The sequence below is a fragment of the Ursus arctos genome, unplaced genomic scaffold (assembly GCF_023065955.2).
Source record: "Ursus arctos isolate Adak ecotype North America unplaced genomic scaffold, UrsArc2.0 scaffold_28, whole genome shotgun sequence".
Classification (NCBI taxonomy): domain Eukaryota; kingdom Metazoa; phylum Chordata; class Mammalia; order Carnivora; family Ursidae; genus Ursus; species Ursus arctos.
In genome coordinates, this window is record NW_026622963.1 from 7,879,514 (window position 1) to 7,899,567 (window position 20,054).

A 20,054-nucleotide genomic window follows, 5' to 3' on the forward strand; every position below is an offset into this window, starting at 1 on the left:
ATCCCCGCCCGGTCCGCCCTCCCGCCGGTCCCACCAGTCCCGCCTGTCCCGCCGTCCCCTCCCTGGACCGGTGGCTAGGGCCAGGGGGGAGGGGGCGGGGTCCGGGCGGCGGGGGCGGGGGGCTGCACAGGGGGCGGGGTCCGGGTAGAGGGGCGTAGAGGGGGTGGGGCGGGCTGGAAAGGGGCGGGGCCGGGGGCGGGGCAGGACCGGGCCGAGGCGGCGGGACGCTGGGGTCTGGGTTGAGGTCCCCGCGCGGCGCTATCCGGGCTCCCGCCCGAGCTCTCCCGGAGCCGAGCCCCGAGCCCCAGCCCCCGTGCTTGGTGACGTCAGGCAGCCGGCCGCCGAGTCTACGCAAATGATTTGCATAATGAGGAAGCAGCGACCAATCAGAGCTGGAGTTGACCGGGCTCGGCTGGGGGCGGGAGGGGCGGCTGGGCTCACGCGCTCCTGTTCGCCATGGCAACTGGACCCTCGGACGCCCTGTGTGTGTCGAGTGTGTGCGGGCGTGGCTGTGGATCGCGCGTGTGCGCTTTGGACCGCGTGAGGGGAAGTAGCTTCGTCATGCGTGGTGATGTCTGCTGGAGTTGGAGCTAGCCCCCTCCTCACACACAGGCACACACGCAGCCACACACACCTCCAATCACTGGAGCGTTTCCTGCGGGGGTGGATGGGGATTCCTTTTCTTCATTCCCACTACCAAAGCCAGCTCCTTGGAGCCGATCCCACCCCGCCCCATCACACGTCTCTCTTTGGTGTCTTCACTTCCTTAGCCATGAGCCTTAAACACGTTCGTCTGCCCTGCATCCCCCCAAATACAAGTAAAAATAAATTCTTACTGAGAGAAAAAAAGAATAAAACAAAACTCCAAAGCATTCCTTGGACACGGATTCCTCCTCAGGAGAGTGAGGGAACTTATATTAGCCGTATTTGCTCAGTTGCCTCGTTCATCCCAATTCCGTGAGCTCAGAAGTGTTATCTTCCTTTTCCGGAAAAGGGAGCGGCGGGTCTGAGAGTTAAGAAGGTTAGGACAGGCCCGCCCCTAACATCCGCTGGGCCCAGGGTAAGGGAAGAAAGGAAAATAGACATACTGTGATTTAAATATTTAAAAGAAACAAATCAAGTTACAATTTGTTAAATATGTTCGCCTCTTAATTTCACAAATACAAGGCTATAATAAAAATAAAAAGTATGTGTAGAGCTGTTTTTTATATGGCTGAAAGTTGGCAAAATATCAGAGCTGATGGAATCTTATTACTCTTGTTTATGTCTGAATGTTCTCTTGATAGACTAGTGATGTTTGAAAAGAGAATCCAATAGGGATAAATGACTTATAAATTCTATGATTATTTCATAGAACTTTTTTCCTGCTTTCTTTCAATAAAATTGCTAACCTCTGTTGATTGACCACTCCAAGAAACTGTTAAGGAGCTGCAGTAGCAACAGGAATTAACAAAATTTCTTAGAGAAACATTCAAATTCAGAAATAAATTGTGATTTTTTATTTTTTTAACTTTTAATAAAAGCTACCCCTTTTAATTACCTAATTATGAAGTGTGCTACCAGAACATTTTGCTTTCATTCAGGTCGATGTATTTTTTAACTTCCTTGAAACTTGCTCTTTGACCCATGGATTATTTATAACTGTATTGTTTAGTTTACAAGTGTTTGGAGACTTTCCTGTTATCTTTCTGTAATTGATTTCTGGTTTGAGTTCAGTTTGGTCAGAAATGACCTGTCTGATTTCAATTCTTTTACATTTGTTGAGGTTTTGTGACCCTCAGAACATGATCAGACTTGGTAGATGATTTGTTGGTGCTTGAAAAGAATGTATACTCTGCTGTAGTTGGATGGAGTGTTCTATAAATGATCATTAGAACCTGTTGCTTGGTGACATTGTTGAGTTCTACATCCTTGCTGACTTTATGGGCAGCTGTTTTATCAACTGTTACTTGTGAATTTAACTATTTCTCCTTTCAGTTCTATTAGTTTTTGCTTCACATGTTTTGTAGTTCTGTTGATTGGTTCATACAAATTTGGAATTTCTATGTCTTCTTGGTGAATTAACTCTTTGATCATTATGTAATGTCATTCTCTGTTCTAGATACATTTCTTGCTCTGAGATCTAATTTATCTGATATTAATATAGTCACTCCTGATTTATTCTGGTTAATGTTTGCATATCTTTTTCCATCCTTTTATTTTGAACCTACCTATACTGTTATATTTGAAGAGAATTTCTTGTAGACAGCATATAATTGGGTCATTTAAGAAATCCAAGCTGCCAATCTTCATCTTTTAATTGCTGTATTTAGACCATTTACGTTTAATGTAATTATCCAAATGTTAGGGCTTAAATCTGCCATTTAGTTTTTTTTCGGTTTTGTTTTCCTTTTTAAAGATTTAATTTATTTATTTGAAATAGAGCAAGAGTGAGCAAGAGAGAGAGAGAGCACGAGTAGGGGGAGGGGAAGGGAGAGAGGGAGAAGCAAGATCTCCACTGAGCAGACAGCCCGATGTGGGGCTCGATTGCAGCACCCTGGGATCATGGCCTGAGCCAAAGGCAGACACTTAAAAGACTGAGTCACCCAGGGGCCCCAGTTTTTTTTTTTTTTGTTTCATTTCTTTTGTCTTTTGCCTTCCTAAGGGTTGGTTACTTGTTCCTTATTCTAGGTATAACATACACAAATATCACAGTTTACTGGTGTTAAAATTTCACCAGTTCAAGTGAAGTACAGAAAACTTATCTACTTTTAAGTCCTTTTATAGTCCCTCATTTATAATATGCGTGTCTTAAATATGCTCTCTCCATATTTGAGAACCACATAAGACAATGTTATTCAAGAACAATTTGGAAAACTCAAAAGGAGCAGTAAAGCTTCTTGTATACACCTATACTTTTGTTCTTTTCATTTTTCTTTCCTCCTTCTAGATAATCCAAGATTCCTTCCTTTATCTTTTCCTTTACATATAAAAAACTTCTTCAGCCATTCTTTCAAGGTAGTTGTACTGGTGACGAATTCTCTAAGTTTCCCTTCATCTGAAAATGTTTTGATTTCTTCTTCTTTCCTGAAGGAAAATTTTGCAGATATAAAGTTCTAGTTTGACAGTTCTTTTCTTTCAGCACTTAAAAAAATGTTGTACAACTTTTTAGAAAATGGCATCCATAGTTTCTGATGAAAAATCTTTTATCATTCAAATTGTTTCCCACCACCACCACCATTAGTAAGGTGTCATTTTTTTTTCTGCTTTCACAATTGTTATCCTTGTCTTTAGTTTTCAGAAGTTTGACCATGATGTGGTTTTTTTTGTTTTTGTTTTTTTGGTTTTTTTTTTTTTTTGAAAGAGGAAGAGAGAGAGGGTGGGGGGCAGAGGGAGAGAGAGAATCTCAAGCAGGCTCCATGCCCAGTGCAGAGCCCAGTGCAGGGTTTGATCTCACAACCCAGAGATCATAACCTGAGCTGAAACCAAGAGTTGGACACAACTGACTGAGCCACCCAGGCACCCCTGACTATGATGTGTCTTGATGTGGATTTCTTTGGCTTTATTCTGTTTTGGCTCTGCTTCTTTAATCTATAGATTTTTGCCTTTTGCTAATTTTTTATCATTTTTAGCTATTATTTCTTTGTGTACTTTCACAGCCCATTCCTCTATCCCCTTTTTCTCCAGGTTTATGATGACAGGTATGTTAGATCTTTTGTTACAATCCCATAGGTTCTTGAGGCTCTGTCAAATTTTTTAAGTCTATTTTCCGTCTGTTGTTCAGATTGGGTAAGTTCTATTCTGTCTTCAAGTTCACTGATTCTTTCCTCTGTTACCTACATTCTGATCTTGAGGCATCTGGTGAGTTATTCATTTTGGTTGTGGTATGTTTTTCAGTTCTCAATTTTCCCTGTGGTTCTTATTAATATCTTCCCTTTCTTTGCTGAGACTTTCTATTTTTTAAAAAATTTGTTTCAAGTGTGTTTGTAACTGCTTCTTGAAGCATTTTATGATGGCTGTTTTAAATCTTTGGCAGTTAATTACAATATCTATTTCATCTTAGTGTTGATTCCTATTATGAGACTCTGGGTATTTTTTAATGAAACTCTGAATATTTATTATTTCTTTTTTAGCAGGTCTCCTTTGACCCTACGCTAGTCGAGAAACACAGCCTTGTTGCTGACAGGTTGCGGTTTAAGTTCAGATTTCCTACTAGATCTCTGCTCAAACCACCCTGAATGAGAGGGAAAGGGGTCTTTTTTTTTCTTTTAAAGATTTTATTTTTTTATGTGACAGAGAGAGATAGTGAGAGAGGGAATACAAGCAAGGGGAGTGTGAGAGGGAGAAGCAGGCTTCCCGCCGAGCAGGGAGCCTGATGCGGGGCTTGATCCCAGGACCTTGGGATCATGACCTGAGCTGAAGGCAGATGTTTAATGGCTGAGCCACCCAGGTGCCCCGGGAAAGGGGTCTTATTACTACTGGTTGGAGGTAGAAACTTCCAACTAGGCCTCCTTGCACCATTCCAGCAAGGAGGGAGATGAGTCCCAGGTGGCCTTCACTGAACCCAGAGAAGAGGAGCTCGTTATGTTGGGTGGGGATGAAAGTCCTACCTCCCCATTTGACCTCCTCTGATACCACCTTGGTGGTGGGATGAGAAAGGGTACCTTCTTACAGCGATAGGCTAGACTAATTGAATCAGAATTGATGGGGTGGTACATAAGCATAGTGTTTCACAGCTGTCCTGTTGATTTCAGTGTCCTTGCAAACAAGTTTTTTTTTTAAGATTTTATTTATTTATTTGACAGAGAGAGACAGCCAGCGAGAGAGGGAACACAAGCAGGGGGAGTGGGAGAGGAAGAAGCAGGCTCCTAGCAGAGGAGCCTGATGTGGGGCTCGATGCCAGAATGCTGGGATCATGCCCTGAGCCGAAGGCAGACGCTTAACAACTGAGCCACCCAGGTGCCCCTGCAAACAAGTTTAAAAACTACTGCTTTAGAATTTCCTTTAGTGAGGAGTCTGTTGGTGGTAAACTTTGTTATGCTTATCTGGAATTTTTGTATTTGGGTCCACTTCTTGAATGATAGCTTAGTGCATATGTACAGTTATTTTCTCTCAACATTTTGAAGATATGATTTCACCAACCTTTGGTTTCCATTTTTGCTTATGAGAAGTCAACTAGCAGTCAACTTGTCATTTCTCTGCAGGTAATTGGGTTTTCTTTACAGCTGCTCTTAAGATCCTTTCTCTTTTTTTCCCCTATAATCTTCATTTTTGACATGTGTTTAGGTGTATAATTCTTTTTCTTTAAGTTGCTTGAAATTTCTTGTGCTTCCTAAATCAGCATATTTATATATTTTTTCAATTCTAGAGAATCCTCAGCCATTGTTTTCTTAATTAGTGTCTTTCTCCCATGTGGTATGATGTGCTGTCCAGGCCTCCTTCCCTCCCTTTTGGTGAAGAATCTGTTGTTATAGTTGCTGGGAGTGCTGTGGGCAGGCAGCCTTCAGCTGTCAGCACCTTTGGAGTTGGTCTCAAGGTCATGTCCCTTCCAGGGTAGCCTACATCCAGTGATTGGTCAACACAGGATTATAAAAGCCTACATATCTTAGCCCAAATCAGAACAATTTTGAAGGCCAACAGAGCTCCTGTGGGGTCATCTCTAGCTGTTGTTGGCCCTGAATCACAGCTCATTTTCTCCTTCTATCTATTCCTACTTCCTCTCACTCTCCCCTTTATGGAAATTGACTCCAATGGCACTCCTTAATAAACATCCTGAATGCTAAACTTGGTCTAAGAGGCAATGTCCCAGGGAACCAAACCTGCAGTATCCCATTCCTTCTAGTCACTCCCTCAGAAAATCTGATTAGATATGTCAGATGGTCCCAAAGTCTTCATCTCTTTCACAATTTTCATCACCTTGACTTTCTTTGATGCATTTTGGGTAATTTCCTAAGCACTATTACTTTAGATTAACTCACTAATTTTCTTTTCAGCTATTTTTATTATGAATTCTTATTTTAAGATATTTCTTTACAAAATTTTCTAGCACATTGACTTGGAAAAATTTAATAAAATGTGTTTTAGAAAAAAAACCCATAAAACTGATTTTTAAAAGGCTTAGTGTTTTGGTTTGGTGTATCTCTTCCATTCAAATATCTGGTACCACACAAATATCTTCATACTTCTTCATGAGTCAATTTTGGTTAGTAATAATTCCTTTAAAAACTTGTGTTGCAGTGTTAAATGTATTTGCACGATATTTAATCTGATTTTTCTCAATTTTTCATCTCTTCTATTCCTGCAGCTATATCTTGTTTTTCATTCTTAAAGATTTTTTCCTCTCTCTTTTTCTCTCCCCCCCCCTTTTTTAAAGTAGGCTCCACACCCAGCATGGAGCCTAACAGGGGGCTTGAACTCCTGACCCTGATATCAAGACCTGAGCTGAGATCAAGAGTGGAATGCTTAGCTGACTGAGCCACCCAGGTGTCTCTCTCTCTCTCTCTCTCTCTCTCTCTCTCTCTTTTTGATCATGGTTGACTAATGCTTGCATTTTCCAAACAATAATCTTTTTGTATTATTGACTAATTCTGTTGTAATTTTTCATTTCGTTAATTTCTATGTTCATCTTTATTGAATTTTTTACTACTTACTGCTTGGCACAAGGTAGGGGTTGGTTCCCTAAAGCAACTAGTTGCAACTACTCTGATTTTACTGGTATACCGGTATTATGATGATTTTACCTATATAGACACACTTCAGAAATCCTGCAGGTTCAGTTCTAGACCACTGAAATTAAGTGAATATCACAATAAAGTGAGCCAAATAATTTTTTTTTTGTTTCCCAGTTCATATGAAAGTTATATTTAAGACTATACCATAATCTCTTGGGCGCCTGGGTGGCTTAGTTGGTTAAGTGTCTGCCTTCAGCTCAGGTCATGATCCCAGGGTCCTGCTTCTCCCTCTCCCTCTGCCTGCCACCCCCCCCCCCCCTGCTTGTACTCTCTATCGCTCTCTCTCTGGTCAGATAGATAGATAGATAAATAAATACATAAATAAATCTTTTTTTAAAAGACTGTACTGTAATCTCTTAAGTGTGCAATAGTATTATGTCTTTAAAAATGCATAATTAAAAATACTGTATTGCTAAAAAATGATAACCACTATCTGAGCTTTCAGCAAGTCATAATCACTGATCACAGATCACCATAACAAATTTAATAATAATGAAAAGTTTTAAATATTATGAGAGTTACCAAAATGTGACACAGACATGAAGTGAGCAAATGCTGTTGGGAAAATGGTGCCAATAGACTTCCTCAATGCAGGGTTGCCACAAACCTTCAATTTGTAAAAAACAAAACAAAACAAAACAAAAACCCCAATATCTGTGAAGCACATGAAGTGAAACACAGTAAAATGAGGTACGCCTGTATATATACTCTGTAAGATACCCTGAAACCATTCCCACTTATTGCAATAATTTTTTCTGGGTTGAGACTTCATCGTTAATCCTAACCCATTTCATTTCTGTCTTAGAGAAATTACTCATAATTTTAATCCATTACTTTACCCCCTCTAATTATGGAATATATGTAATAATATTTATATGACTTGGGACAGCAGAGGGAAGCTGAAACTTGTATTTAGCTTGCCAACCTGATAAAACATTGATTCTCTGTTTCTGGGATGTTCAGTTATAATTTGCACATCCCCTACAACCTACATCCTTTACATGGACTATCATCATGAGAGAGGGGGTCACACTCCCCAACAGCTTCCCTAACAGCTTTATGGCTTTCCATTTTACCATATATGCACATATATAGTTTTCTACCAGTTCCTGTGTTACATGGTCTGAGACTAAGTTATGCTGAGTTTTAAGATTATAGAGATTATGTCTGCATTAACAGCGTACCCTTACAGCATAAAATTATCCTCACAATCAAGTCTCAAGCTATTTCCATTTATTCTGATTTGTTTCACCATCGTACTCTCTTTTACTTTGAACTTGGTAGACATATCTTTGCCCAACATTTTGTTACTGTTACAGACCTAGAAAGGAGTGAAACACTAAGGTTTTTAAAAAAGATTTTATTTATTTATCTGACACACAGAGAGAGAGAACAATCAGGGGGAGGGGGTAGAGGGAGGAGGAGAAGCAGACCCTCTGCTGAGCAGGGAGCCCAACGTGGGGCTCAATCCCAGGACCCTGGGATCATGACCTGAGCCGAAGGCAGACACTTAACCTACGAGCCACCCAGGTGTCCCAGAACACTAAGATTGACTAGACAGTAGTAAGAGCTCACTGTTTATAAATCAACGTGACTGACCTGTGGATGTTGAACAGTAATAGAATCACGAAAGGAACGTGACAAGGAACAAGGGTCCAAGTTGAGCCAGAAGTTTTGTGCCTTGTTTCCCCATTTCTTTCTATTGTGGTAATAACCATGTCCCAAAATATATAGTACTGGGCAATGTAACCACTGAGGAGAGTCTTATGATGAAGAGGACAGCTTGTTTCCAAGGAGGGAGCCTGAGAATCAGGTGGGGGACACTGTAACCCAACTGGTAATGTCCCCAATCAAACCCTAGAGAACACATTAGGGTTTCTGTACGACCTGGTTCACTTAATAATCAGGGGTACTGGCCTATAGTGAGTTTGAAAGATTTCAAGCTCGATCAACATAAAAGATGGGACCACAGGGAGGCAGTAGCACACAATTAGTTTTATTTGTGTGGTGCTTTGACAGGTTTGCAAGGGGGCCCTGGAGGTTGGTGTTTCTCAGAGCTGGAGACCTTCCAAGGGCACCTGTACAGGGGCCACCCCCCGGAAGGGGAGGGTAAGCAAGAGAACTCCTGAGGGGAGGGAGACTAAAGAGAGGGTTTACACGTCTACGTGATGCTCAACAGTGGCTCGGGGTCTTTATAGCCCTGGGGTTTATCTTATTTATGGCTTTTTTATGTCAGCTTCGGTTTCACCGGCATTATGAAAATTAATGAAATGAAACTTCATTTAGAGTGGAGTCAGGAGACCAGCAGGGGAAGTTCTCATGCTCCTAGAAGATTGCAGATGGGCAGGAAGAGACAGAGCTTGCAAGTCAATACTACTTCAGCTACAAAGACGGTCCACAACCCAGCCAATGAAATTCCACTTTACATCAAACTACCAGTTTACTTCACTGAGCTTTTTCTTTTATCCCAGTTTTACTCCACAGCCCTCCCAGAACTGTCCCCTTCTTCTACAAAACAGCATTCCTCTCCTGTTTTCTGTATTTGCTTATGGGCTTGCTGTAGTTTGCTTGTCCTGAATCACAATTCTGTTATTCCCGCGTAAGCCTAATTTTGCTGGTAAAATAACTGGCAGTTTTTTTTTTTTTTAAGGCTAACATTACACAAAGCAGGCAGGCTGTAAATGGCTAAAAATCTGCTTATTTGAACGATCTTTAAAAGAATTCAATGTGGGCGCCTGGGTAGCTCAGTCGGTTAAGTGTCTGCCTTCACTCAGGTCATGATCCCAGGGTTCTGGGATCAAGTCCCACATCTGGCTCTCCTCTGTCTCCCTCTATCCCTCCCCCCATTCGTGATCTCTCTCTCTCTCTCTCAAATAAAGAAATAAAATCTTTTAAAAAATGTTAAAAACAAATAAAATTATTCAATGTGTAAAATGTTACCGGTGGACTTTCAGGCTAGTCTGTCTGAAGGAGTAAACAACACAGGGCTAGTATACAGAGACCTTCTTTGGTTAAGGCCCCAGCATTGGCAGAGCAGATGCATGTTACCAATTCTTCTGTGTCGGTCAGTCCAGGTTGCTCTTCCAGGTGCATGTGTGTCTCTTCGAACAGTTTGAAGCCTTTTTATATCAGAAAAATATTATTATAGTTTTAGTACATATTCTGGTCCATTGTTTTGGTTTTCCTTTTGTTAAATCCTATCATACATATGTTAGATCTTCTTTGACTATCTTCTTTTTCTATCACTTTCTCTCAAATCCATTTTTATCTCTTTCTTCTGTCTTTTAAAAAAGTCCTTCATTTAAACTTGTTTGTCTGAAGATATTATGCATTGTCGTTTTCTCTTGGGTTCCTTCTCTTTTAGTTTTCATTTCAGAAATAACTTCTAGTTTATTCTCTTTCCTGAGTTCTGTAAACTGACTTCTAAAAAATCTTAATTTTTTCCCTATTACCACATTTCTGAAATTTTCTAATTCTTACTTATACTGATTTTTAGTAGCCTTTTTCATTTTCTTAATGGTTTTCTTCTTTTTTTCTTTCTGGGTAAATCCTTCTGCCATGCTTTCATCGTCAACGGGGACATTACTATATTCCCTTCTTTTTTATGATGACTGTGTATGGGGTTCAGCTGAGATCAGCTTCAATTGCTCATGTCTGAGTGCAGTGAGTTTTTCTGGTTACAAGGAACAATGGGAAGAATAGGTATTTTAGCTTCAAAGCTACACAGTTTTCTTTATTTTTCCTTAAAGAAGTAATGAAAATATGGCCTCTGACTTCTGAGATCTGCATCCTCCACTGTCCCACCCACTTTTGTCAGGGCCTTCTCTGTCTTTTGCCCTTATAGTCCCTGCCCAGCTCTATTTGGATTCTACTGCCATCAGTTTCTCCTCCGTTTGGCTTTGTCCTCAAAGGAAGTTTTGGTTTGTTAGTATCAAGATATAAGCACTCTGACCACTTCGACATCTCCAGAAATTACTGCAGATGCTTTGCATTTGCCTAGAAATTGAGTCTGCATGACTTCCTCCCAGTTTTGGAGTGATTCTCAGATTGTACTTACCATTTACTTCCTGTCAGTGATTTGTGGGTTCTCTCATTCTCAAGAATATTATACTCCTCATTGCCTTCCCTTGCTTTTTCCTGTGCAGATACTGATACATGCTGGTTGTATAGGCATGGATTCATCCCCAAATGCTAGTATTTTGGGAGATTATAGGGTGATAGTTTGTTTTAAAATAGCTTTATTGAGGTGTGATTGAATACAATAAAATGCACATATTTAGAATACACAATTTTTAAAAAGATTTTCTTTAAGTAATCTCTACACCCAATGTGGAACTCAAACTTACAACCCCAAGATCAAGAGTCACACTCTACCAACTGAGCCAGCCAGGTGCCCCTAGAATATATTATTTGATAGATGTTGACATATGAAACTGTGAAATCACCACGATCAAGATAGTGAAGAGATCCATCACATTCGAAGGTTTAGTTGTGTTCCTGTTGTTTCTCCCTTCTGTTCCTTCCTGCCTATCCTAACCTCAAGCAATCACTGATACATTTTTTTTTTGCCAGTATAGATTAGTTTGTACTTTCTATAGTTTTATATAAATGGAATCATACAGTATGTACTCTTTTTTTTTCTGGCTTCTTTACTTAGCAAATTATTTTCAGAATCATCTATGTTGTTGTGTGCTTCGATAGTTTACTCCTTTTTATCACTGAGTACTATTTCGCTGTATGCATATACCACTATTTGTTTATCCATTCACCTTTTGATGGACATTTGAGTTATTTCCAGTTTTTGGCTATTACAGAGCTAAGCTGCTATGAACACTCATGTACAAGTCTCCTTATAGGCATATATTTATTTTTCTCTTAGGTCGATACCAAGGAGTAGAATGGCTGTCATGTCACAGGTGTATGGTTAGCTTTTTAAAAAATGTCAAACTGTTTTCCAAAGCGGTTGTTGCATTTTACATTCTCACAGTGTATGAGAATTCAAGTTCTTTCACATTCTTGTCAACAGTTTTTATAGGCAGTCTTTTAAATTTTAGCCATTCTTAAAGGCATGTAGTGATATTTTATTATGGTTATAATTTCCATTTCCTTAATCATTAATGATGTTAAGAATGTTTTCAGGCACTTATTTACGATCTACCACAATCTTTTCCCCAGTAAGAAAAACTGGGTTGTTTTCTTCTTGTTATGTTTTGGGAGCTCTTTAGATATTCATGAATTAGTTCCAATCCTTTGTCAAATTTATGCTTTGCAAAGATTTTTCTGCCAGGCTGTGGCTTATATGTTCATTCTCTTAACAGTAACTTTTGAAGAGCAGTTTTCAATTTTAATTTTTATGATGAGGAATTTATCAATTTGTAATTTAATGAATAATGTTTTTGGTAGCATATCTAAGAAATCTTTGCCTAAGCCAAGGACACAAAGATTTTCCATGTTTTCTCCTAGAAGTTTTATAGCATTCAGTTTTGCGTTTCGTTCTATGCATCATTTTTAGTTAATTTTTGTGTATGGTGTGAGATATAGATTGAGCTAATTAAAAGATATATATATATATATTTGCATATGGATATCCATTTGTTCTAGCACCATTTGTTGAGAAAGGCTATCCTTTCTCCTCTGAATTGCCTTTGTCAAAAATCAATTGTATGAATATGTGTTCTGGACTATTTGTCTCCATTGATCTATTTCTCTATCTTTATGTCAATACCACACTGCCTTGACTACTGTAGCTTTACTGTAATATTTGAAATCAGTGTGAGATCTCCAACCTTGCTCTTTTTCAGAGTTGTTTTGGCTATCCTAGGACCTTTGCATTTCCATATAAATTTTAGAATTCGCTTGCCAATTTCTGCAAAAAAAGTCTGCTGAGATTTCACCTGGAATTGCATCGAATTTACACATCATTCTGGGGGAAGAATAGATATCTGAACAAAACTGAGACTTTTGCTTGTTGAAGAAAGTATGTTTTTTCATTTGTTTAGGCTTTTCTCTCAAAAAAATATTTTGTAGTTTTCAGCGTATAAGGTCTCTTATATATTTTGTCGAATTTCAATTTTTTAATTGCAAATGGTATCTTTTTAAAAAATTGTGATTTTTAGTAGCTTGTTGCTTGTATATAAAAATGTAATTGATTTCTGTATATTGATCTATATCCTGCAATGTCGCTAAATTCAGATATTAGTTCTAGTGGCTTTTTTATAGATTCAATTGGATATTCTCCGTAAACAACCACATCATCTGCAAATAAAGACAGTTTTACTGCTTCCTGTTTAATCTGTATGCCCTTCTTTTTCTTGCCTGATTACACTGACCAGAACTTTCGGTACCATCTTGTTTAAAAGGTGTTTTAATATTTTAGTTATATTTCAAAATAAATCATTAAGGAAATAATCACAGAATTATAGGATCCAACAAAGTTTAGCTATATCTAGTCCAATTTCCTCTTTTTAAGTATATAAAAATAAGATATTGATGGGATCCAGATCTCTGATAGGGGAGTTTTTTTTCTCCTACATAGTGGCAATGCTCATAATGATCATGTATGATACATAAACTCTACCTTAGGCACTTTTGGTTTTAGTATATGCTATATTATTATTGCATAAATGTCTATAGCACACATCTGCAGTAAGCATTACCAAAATTGAATTCATAAAATCCAGGAAACTGGAACATTTGATTCTCCTCCACGGTAATCTTGAATACAAGAGCCAAGAATGGAAATCCTTGCTTTGTTCCCATTAGGGGAAAACATTTAGTCTTTCATCATTAAGTATGATGTCAACTGTAGATTTTTTTGTAGATATTCTTTATCAGGTTGTGGAAATTCTTTCCTATTAGTATACTGTTGAGGGCTTTTATTATAAGCATGCTTTCTGTTTTGTCCAATGCTTTTTCTGTGACTATAGAGATAAAAATGTGGGTCTTTTATTCTATTAATATGCTGTATTACATTAACTAATATTGGAGGTTCCTTTTTTTGGGTATGTGGATGTCCAGTTGTTCCAGAACTATTGAATAGAATATGCTTTCTCCATTAAGTTGCCTTTACTCCTTCACTAAAGATCAATTGATTATATTGAGTTAGTCTATTTCTGGGTTCTCTATTCCATTCCACTGATCTATTTGTCTATTCTTTCACCAAATGCCAAACTGTCTTGATTATGGTGACTACAGTAAGTCTTGAAGTTAGACGTTGTCAGACCTCCCAACTTTGTTCTTTTCTTTCAATATTGTGTTGGCTGTTCTAGGTCTTTTGCCTTTCCATATAAACTTTGAAACTGTTTGTAAATGTCCATAAAATAACTTGCTAGGATTTTGACTGGGATTACATTTAATCTATAGTTCACATTGGGAAGAACTGATAACAATATTGAATTTTCCTATCCAAGAACATGGAATACCTCTTAAATCTTCTTTGATTTCTTCATCATAGGTTTGTACTTTTCCTCATATAGGTCTTGTACATATTTGTTCCTAAATATTTAATTTTTTGGTGCTAATGTAAATTGTGTTGTGTTTAAATGTCAAATTCCAATTATTCATTGTTGACATATAGGATAGCAATGGACATTTGTATATTAGTCTTGCATCCTAAAACCTTACTATAATTGCTTATTAGTTCTAAGAGTCTGTTGATTCTTTAGAATTTCCTTCATAGACAATCATGTCATCTGCAATTTTATTCCTTCCTTCCCAATCTGTGTATCTATTTCCTTTCTTGTTCTTATTGCATTAGCAAGGACTTCTAGTACAATGTTGAACAGGAGTGGCGCCTTGTTCCTCTTAGGGGAGAAGCATCTAGCTTTTCACAATTAAGTATGATGGTAGCTGTAGGTTTTTTGTAGATGTCTTTTATCAAGTTGAGGAAGTTCCCCTCAATTCCTGGTTTACGGAGAGTTTTTATCATGAATGGGTTTTGGATTTTGACAAATGCCTTTTCTATATCTGTTGATATGATCATATAATTTTTCTTCTTTAGCATGTTGATGCAATGGATTGCATTAATTGGTTTTCAAATGTTGAACTAGCTTTGCATCCTGGAATAAATCTCATTTGGTTGTGGTGTATGATTATTTGTATACATTGTTGGATTTGTTGAGAATTTTGAATCTATGTTTAGGAGATACTGGTTTGTAGCTTTCCTTTCTTATAAGGTATTTATCTGGTTTTGGTATTAGGATAATGCTGCCCTCTACTTTTAATAAGAGATTGTAGAGAATTGGTGTCAATTTCTTCTTCAAATATATGGTAAAATTCACCAATGAACCCATCTGGGCCTGGTGCTTTCTACTTTGGAACAATATTAGTTATTGATTTAATTTCTTTAGTACATATAGGCCTATTCAGATTATCTAGTTCTTGTGAGAACCCTGGTAGCTTGTGTCTTTCAAGTAACTGGTTCATTTCACCTAGGTTATCAAATTTGTGGGCATAGAGTTATCTATAATGTTCCTTTATTATCTTTTTAATGTCCATGGAGTCAATAGTGATGGCTCCTCTTTCATTTCTGATAAGAGTAATTTGTGTCTTCTCTCTCTCCTTTTTTTTTTTTTCTTGGTTAGATTGGTTGGAGGTTTACTGATTTCATTGATCTTTTGAAAGAAGCAGCGTTTGGTTTTATTGATTTTCTCTACTTCTGTTTTTTCTATTTCATTGATTTTTGCCCTAATTCTTATTTCTTTCCTCTGCTTACTTTGGATTTTTTTCTAGTTTCCTAAGGTGAAAACGGATTGACCTCAGATCTTTCTTCTTTTCTAATATATATTCAGTGTTATAAGTTCCTAAGTACTGCTTTTCATGCATCTCACAAATTTTGATAAGTTGTGTTCTCATTCATTTAGATTTCATTTATTTATTCATGAGAGACAGAAAGAGAGAGAGAGAGAGAGGCAGAAGGAGAAGCAGGCTTCCTGCAGAACAGGGAGGCTGATGCAGGGCTCAATCCCAGGACCCCAGGATCATGACCTGAGCTGAAGACAGACACTCAACTGACTGAGCCACCCAGGCACCCCAAAAAATATATAACTCACAACCCTGAGATCAAGAGTCAGATGCTTACCTGACTGAGCCACCCAGGCGCTCCTCATTCAGTTTAAAATATTTTTAAAATTTCTCTTGCCCTGTGTGTTACATAAAACTATGTTGTTTAATTTTCAAATATTTTGGTATTTTGGGCTATATTTATTATTGGATTCTAGTTTAATTCCATTGTGGTCTGAGGGCATACCTTGTATAATTTTGACTCTTAAAAAGTTATTAAGGCATGTTTTATGTCCCAGACTGTGGTTTATCTTGGTGAATGTTCCACGTAAACTCAAGGGGAATGTATAGATCCAGTTGACTGATGGTGCTAATGTTAAATGATGTTATGTCACTACTAATTTTCTATGTGCTGAATTTGTCACTTACTGAGTCTTCAAATGATAAAGTTGAAGACTCCAACTATAATAGTGCTTCTGTCTGTTTCTCCTTTCAGTTTCATAAATTTTCCCCTCATATACTTTTATGCTTTATTGTTAGGCCACACTCGTTAAGGATTATGTCTTCTTGGGGAATTGACTCCTTTATCACCATGTAGTGTCCCCTTTTTTTCCCTGATAATTTTCCTTGCACTCAAGGGGGCTCTGTCTGAAATTAACATCACTTTTCCAGCTTTTCTTTCAGTTAATGTTAGCCTGGTATATCTTTTTCCATTCCTTTACCTGTAATCCATTGTGTCTTTATATTTAAAGTGAGTTTCTTATAGGCATGTAGTTGGGTCTTATTTTGTAATCATCTCTGGCAATTTCTGTCTTTTAATTGGTGTATTTCTTTATTTTTAATTTTTTAGAAGATTTTATTTGAGAGCGAGCACAAGTTGGGGAAGGGACAGAGGGAGAAGGGGGAGCAGACTCCCTGCTGAGCAGGGGGCCCGATGTGGGACTCTGGGACTCAAACCCAGGACCCTGGGATCATGACCTGAGCTGAAGGCAGTTGCTTAACTGACTGAGCCACCCAGGTGCCCTTAATTGGCGTAGTTAGACCATTCATATTTTAAGTGATTATTGATAAAGTTAGATTACTATCTAACATATTTGTTACTGTTTTCCATTTTTTGCCCTTCTTCATTGTTTGTATTTTTGGCATTCTATTATTTTCCTGCCTTTTATGGTTTTAATTGGGCATTTTATATTTTCTCTCCTTTGTTATCACTAGTACAAGAGTCTTATAACAGAGTACTTCCAATTCTTCCCTCCCATCCTTGATAACATTACCACCATCTATTTCATTTATAAGATATAATAACCAAATACATTGTTGGTATTATTATTTTGAACAAACTGTTACTTACGTTAGACCAATGTAGAATAAAAACTAAAATTTGGATTTTAATTTGAATCACATGGAATCTATAGATTATATTTAAATCCTTACCCATGAACATGTTACCTATCTACATCTGGGTCTTCTTGTGTCTTTCAGAAATTTAATAATTTTCTCTATAAAGTTGTATCTTTTATTAGATTAATTTCTAGGATCACATAATTGTTGACTCCTGTCCCATGAAGTACGCAATTGCATGAGGCAATGTTATCTTTTTTTGCTTAAACCAGTTTGTTTCCTTGCTACTAAAAGAGTCCTAACACAGGTGGAATATCAGGAAATGATGGAGAGCTCAAGAGACACCTCATTTTGAAGGGGAAAACTAGCATACCTTAAGTGAATTGGACAATGGGGCGATTATGAAAAATTAAAAGCAGAAAACTGACATATTATGCCTGTTTGTGTGCAGAAAGGAACTATGCATAAGGAGAAGGTTTGAAGAGCAAGGTGGGAGGAAATGGACTTGAGCCCAGATATAGCTGAGTACTCAGCGTTATCGGTGTGCCAAGAGCAGGAAGAGTGCAGCGTGGGGCAGTGGCCAACGGCCGGGTGCGGTGTAAGCCAGAACGAACCAGGTGAGCTTCGATCCATATTGCCTAAGTACAGATCCTGACTCACCCTAACTGTGTAACCGTTTAATCTTTCTGTGTGTTTCCTTATCTGTATGATGATAATAAAAAAATACAATAAAAGTGAGAATGATATTGATACCTAACTCACTGGTTAGAATGAAGGTTAAATAAGTTAATACCCAGTAAAGTACTTATAACAGTGTCCGACACAGAAAGCACTTAAAAATAAACCAGCACTGTTCCCCTAAATGGATCTTCACAAGCATCTTCATTCAAATTTCTGATTATGAGTCTAAACATCCACATAGTTTTCTCAAAATTCCTATATTCAACATCTTCTCTTTTATAATAGATTATCCAGATATCTCCAACATGCCTTCCCTTACAGCCAGCAGCACCCCAGCACAAAAGAGATGCCCCCTACCCAGCCTGTGTCTGCTTGCCAGCTGGTACACACACACACACACACACACACACACACACACTCTGTCTCCTCTTTTGGGGGTGCCTTCTAAAACATTCCTAATTTGCTAAAAAGTGAGCTATAAAAAATTATTAACAATGAGGAAAAATCACAGCTAAGTGTCAGATACTCCAAAGGAAATGAGATTTAAAATAAATTCTAGAAAGCGGTTATTTTGGGAAGGGACTGGGAAAGGGGACATATATAACATCTCATCTCTTTAAAAAAAATCTGAAGCAAATATAACTACTGAGATGTGGCAAATTTGGGTGGCGGTTATGCCGTGTTTATTATTTCACTCTATACTTTTCCATTTGTTTGAAACATCTGAAATCATGAAAAAATATAAGTAGTTACTGTGGTAGAGAAGACATAACATGGATGTGGTTAGAGTACAGTAATTACTGTGAAGATACGCAAGACTCATGGACTTTTTCATTTTAAAAATCTCTGAAAAATGCAGGAAAACACACACATATACACACACACACAAGGACTGCTTCAAAAAGGATTTAAAAAAAATACTTTATTTATTTATTTTTAAAGATTTTATTTATTTATGTGACAGAGAGACAGCCAGTGAGAGAGGGAACACAAGCAGGGGGAGTGGGAGAGGATGAAGCAGGCTCCCAGCGGAGGAGCCCGATGTGGGGCTCGATCCCGGAACGCCGGGATCACGCCCTGAGCTGAAGGCAGACGCTTAACCACTGCGCTACCCAGGCCCCCCAAAGATTTTATTTATTTGACGGAAGGACAGCCAGTGAGAGAGGGAACACAAGCAGGGGGAGTGGGAGAGGAAGAAGCAGACTCATAGCGGAGGAGCCCGATGTGGGGCTCGATCCTGGAACGCCGGGATCACGCCCTGAGCTGAAGGCAGACGCTTAACCACTGCACTACCCAGGCCCCCCAAATATTTTATTTATTTGACAGAAGGACAGCCAGTGAGAGAGGGAACACAAGCAGGGGGAGTGGGAGAGGAAGAAGCAGGCTTCCCGCAGAGCAGGGAGCCTGATGCGGGGCTCGATCCCAGGACCCTGGGATCACACCCTGAGCCAAAGGCAGACGCTTAACGACTGAGCCACCCAGGAGCCCCCCAAAAGGATTTTTAGAACCAACTGTGAGGACTGTAGGAGATTTATATAGAGTGAATAGTAACGAAAAAATTCAACAAGTAAATATTTCACTGAAATTGGCTCATATGTATTTGTTATACATTTATTTATTAACAGTTGGAATAAAAGGATACTAATTTTCAAATTTTCAGTTTATTTATTTATAAGAAAAAATACAGAATGATTTTAATAGACGAAGTATCCAATTCCTACTTATTGTCTTTCTTAGTGGGAGAAAAAGTATATGAAACACAATTGTCATGGCCTGTATTAATCTTACGAGTGATGTTGACTAAAAGTATAAAAACCTAAACTTCAGAGTGCAGTAATGTTGCTGCCATGTGTGTATTTGTACCTCAGGATAAATTAAATCAGTCTATACCCACAGAACCCTTTTTCACCCTTTGCCATTATCACTCGGCTTTCCGAAGCCCTTCGCTGTTCCCCGTCGTCAGTGCTGCGGAGCCCCTGTGCTCTGTCCTGCTTTCCCGTCGCCATGCGAATGCACTGAGGTGCACCCAGATGCCGAGGGCGGGGGTATCTGGCACTGGATCTCAACTCCTACCAAGGACAGGGGGAGCTGCATGTCCTCCCAGCCCCCATTAGGCCTGCTTTGCATCCTTCGTAAGATTCACAGGAGAGCAGCACGGACTCTGCGCTAAGATGAAGAATCAGGAAATCAGCCTGGGCGCTTCGTCGCCCCCTGGTGGTGCACAGGGCGCACAAGCGAGCCGGAGCCGTCGGGCCGCGTGCAGGCTCGGGCACTGCATTCACAGCCCAGGTGAAAGGGGGGGGCGGCAGAAGCAGTGACTGG